This window comes from Propithecus coquereli, unplaced genomic scaffold (assembly GCF_000956105.1).
Source record: "Propithecus coquereli isolate 6110/MARCELLA unplaced genomic scaffold, Pcoq_1.0 Scaffold1095, whole genome shotgun sequence".
Taxonomy (NCBI): Eukaryota; Metazoa; Chordata; class Mammalia; order Primates; family Indriidae; genus Propithecus; species Propithecus coquereli.
This window is the reverse complement of record NW_012134914.1, coordinates 69,464-73,639: the sequence shown is the minus strand read 5'-3', so window position 1 is coordinate 73,639 and position 4,176 is coordinate 69,464. Positions and strand designations below refer to the sequence as shown.

The following is a 4,176-nucleotide window of genomic DNA, read 5'->3' as shown; positions in this document are numbered from 1 at the left end:
GTAGGGAGCTTGCAGTGTGAGTACCCCTCGGTCTGTTGTAGGGACCAAAAAGGAAAGGTCCCGTTCTTTGGAGATGCCTCCGTGTGATGGCTAAATTGTCTCTCTGGGCACCGACGGGTAGGGAGGTTGAAGGAGAGAATGGAGCATATGGCGTCTGCTGATAGCCTCGGGTCCGCATGCAGGGAGATGTCCCGAGGGAGCTGGGATCCCAGCCCTGTGTCCGCAAGAGGCCACTGCTCACTGGTGGCAGCCTTTTCTGGGCTGGTGATGGCATGTGTCTCCAACCACTCAGGAGCCCAGCTACAGTCCGAGCTGTGAGGGAGTGGAAAGTTATCTGCTCCAGCTACCCTTGTCGCTGGTCTCAAAGCCTCTCAGGGAGTTTTCTCAAAATATATTATATTTTATATACTGCAGAACAAAGTGTGGGGAGTTAGATGGGCCATTGAGTGCTCTTTGAGAAATGACATTCTCATAATAGAAAGGAAGAATAAAAGTGGGAAATAATTTTACTATTCTTCATCAGCACAAACGGGAAGTACATTGGGTAGCATGAAGACAACATTACAGTAATTGCATCAAGTTTTGAGTTTTTCTGAGGTTTATAAAATATATAAAACGTAATGAAATTGGTGAAACTATGAAATAACACAAAGCAACTTAATGGCACTAGGATAATGTGGGTGGCTTTGTTTTCAGGAGATGGCTGGGAAGAGAGGCTGGACCTGTGGAGATCCTGGGCTGTTTTGTGGTGTCTGCGCAGTACCCTGACCATGTAGAGGCTGATGCAAATTATGAGGACCATCCATGAACAGGAGATCTCGCATGAGTATGACACTCATGTGTGAGTGTGAAGTGCTGTTCCTAATCTTAGTTTGACAATATGCTTGAGAATACCCAGGACCAACCACAGTGACATTGGTTCTGGCTACCACACTGTCAATTGAGTGGATATACATCAGCATGTTGAGGATCCAGAAGAAGAAGAAAGAGGGAAAATTGCATGTAGAGAGCTTAGACTTAAGCCACACCCATTTAGCATTCCTGGGGCTGATAGTGATGGCTTGAACTGCACTCAGGAGGGAGGCAGTGCAGATGGAAACATCCCGGGTCACTCTGTTTATATACAAAACTGGTTTACAGCTGACATCATTCAGAGCATTTCTTACTCCAAAGGATGACGTGATTTCTAGTGCCAACATGAACGCGATGGCCAAAACATTGACTAATGTCTGGTGCATAAAAATCAAATCTATGTGCTTCCTCAAGTGAGACTGAATGAAATATAGGTACACATAGAACACAAAGAGCAATGAGTTCCTGATGAAACCAACACAAATTTGGGAAATGAGGACAAACCCCAAAATTGTGTCCCTTGTAATCACAATGTTAATGATCTTTAGATGTTCTAGTTAGGCAAGCGAGTCCTCCATGCAAAATAAATAGATGACATTGTAAGATTACAACTAATGGAACCTGTGGAAGAATGTAATGACGACAGTTCAGTATGAGCGCTGGGCGCTTGCGTCGCTGCTGCAGAGCACGCCGGACGTCAAGGGTCGAGAGTGCTGCTTCACTGCCCAGCTGCTTCAGTGCCCGCTCGTGCAGATCTGCGGAGCTCAGGGCGTGGAGAGGCTCTTCAGCAAGGCGGGAGCTGGGCGTTGCGGGCCGAGAACACCTGGGTCTTGGCTGCGCCTGTGCTGCCGACTAGGGCGCCATGGCCCTCAGCCTATGCCGAGGCGCTAGCCAAGCTGCATACCCACGGCCCAGCCGCCTTCGTCGACTACTTTGAGCGCATCTGGTTGGCCCGCCGGGACATGTGGGTGCGCTTCCATGCCTTGAGGGGGCCGGAGACCTGGACGCCAGCGCCCTAGTGCGCAGCCACTGCTGGCGTCTGCTGCGCCTCCTCTGCCCTTCGCACAGCCTGGCTCAGTGCCTTCGCGACCTGGTGGCCATACAGTGGGCTGACGCTGCCGGAGAGGCGGCACTAGAGGGCCCAGATGGCGGTGGGCGTGGCTGAGGGCGAGTTGGGAAGGGGGGCCAGGAGGAAAACCAGAGGGTGAGGGGCCTGGACACCGGAGACTGGGGAGGAGCTCCGAAAGAAGGAAGTATTTGGAGAGGGGCACAGATAGAGACAGAGTGGGCACAAGAAGTGGAGACCAGAGACAGGGGCGGGACTAAGTTAGAAAGTGAGAAGGGGAGGGGGTTGCAGATCCGAGATTGGAGAGGGGTCCGGTTGGAGAACCAGAAGGTGAGGGGGCTGGAAGGGAGTGTCTGGAGAGGGTCCCAGCTGGAGAAAGGGCACTTGAGAGGCCCAGAGATTAGAGACTGGAGGGGGCCTCATTGGAGGGTGAGAAAGATTGGGGACTGGAGGGTTATGTCTGGAGGGGGGGCGCAGTTGGAGGAAAAAGGGCTACGAGGACTGGAAGGATATACCTGGTCGATGGCCCCACTGAAGGATCAAAGGGAGAGAGTGCTGGAGACCACAGACCAGAGGGGGCCCCAGTCTGAGTGTGAGAGGGCCAGGAGTATTGAAGGAAGGCCCTGGAGAGGGGGCCCAGCTGCGTGATGAAAGGGGAAGCGGACTGAGAACCAGAGAATGGAAGGGGCCCCAGTTGGAAGCAGAGAAAGGGAAGGGGCTGGATTTCAGAAACTGGAGGGGGATCCATTTGGAGAAGCCCCTGGAATTGGTCTCTGAGAACGGAGACCAAAGGGGCCCCAGTGGGGAGATGAGAAGAGGAGAGGGCCAGAGATCACAGAGGACAGGGGAGTGATGTTGGGGGTCAAAATAAGAAGGGGGCTGGAGGACATAGTTCTGGTCCAGCTGGGGGACTCAAGGGTTACAGGCATGGAGAATGGAGATAGAGGAGGAGCCCGGTCTGTGGGCCTAAAGAGCAGAACAGGACACGGGATAGAGTGGGGAGACACAGGAGGGAGGTGTCCAGAGCTGGAGAACGGAGTCGTGTGTGGCACCCGGGTGGGGACTGTATTTGAAGTCCATCTAGAATGGGCAGAAATGAGGAGCGAGTACCTGGCTGCGGGGGAGAACCTGCAGGAAGGAGGCGAAGGAGAGGCCCAAGGGAAGCAAAGAGGCTTTGCCGCCCCTCAGGAGAGGAGGAGGTAGATTGGGAGCCCCTGGCCAAATTCCGAGCAGCCTGTGGGCCAGAGCTGGCAGACCTGGTGGCCGAGGAGCTAGCCTTTGCCAGGCAGCATGGGACTCAGGGTTTCCACTGGACCGGAGCTGGCTTTGCCCTTAAGGACGGCACCTCAGACTTCTTCCTGGATGGGGCCCTGACACGCTGCAGCTGCTCGATCCACGCTGCCCGTCGTCTGCCCTGCCGACACCTCTTTGCAGCGCGCCTCCTCACTGGGGCAGCCTTATTCCACATGGACCTGCTCAGGGATTGCTGGGGCAGAGCCCCAGAGCCCTGACCCTTAGGGCCCCTGCCCACCACCCTCCACTGTGAGGGCGGGAGGGCATTCTTCTATCCCAAAGATAATAGGGCTGAGGCCCAGGAGACCACCCCAGTCCCTCTGGCCACCTCTTGGGTCATCCGGGGATCTAATTTTGGTAGTTGCCTCTCTGGATCCAAGGGGAAGCAGACAGTGGTCACTGAGGTCCTGGAGCCACAGGCAGGGAAGGTGTTCATGGCCTGTGTGGATGTCAGGGCTTCCCTGGGGAGAGGAAATGTGTGCTGAGAGGTGTAGACAGGGTCAGGCCAGGGCGGAAGGAAGGAACGGGGCAGAGCTGGAGGGAAGGTGAAGACACCAGGATATGGCAGCACCTGGCAAGAGTAGACTGGTCAGTCTAGGGAGTGCAGGGCGAAGGGGAGAACAGGGGAAAGTGCGGTAGGAGAAGACAGACGAAGGAGAGGCCAGGGGAGAAGAGATAGAAGGGGGTACAGAAGTGGAGGGGAGAGGACAAGAGAAGAGGGAGATGAGGAAAAGCAGGGGGTGGCAGGAGAGAGAGGTGGGATGGGGAGGGGAGAAGGGGACAGGATGGAGGAGAGGGAAGGAGAAAGGAGATGAGATCAAGGGAAGGAATGGGCGATGGGGAGGGAAGGAATGAGAAGGGAGTGATTCTGGTGTTTCTCCAAGACCTGCAGACTTGGAGCCCCGTTGCCTTCTGGGTGGCTATTCCTTCCTGGAAGGCAGAGTGCGAGGGGGCACTGGGAGTCT

At 55.0% G+C, this 4,176-nt stretch overlaps 1 pseudogene; it reads left to right on the top strand.

Moving 5' to 3' along the window:
- Positions 1-1,488: 1,488 nt before the first annotated feature.
- Positions 1,489-3,506, top strand: LOC105813408 (annotated as a pseudogene).
- The last annotated feature ends 670 nt before the right edge of the window (positions 3,507-4,176 follow it).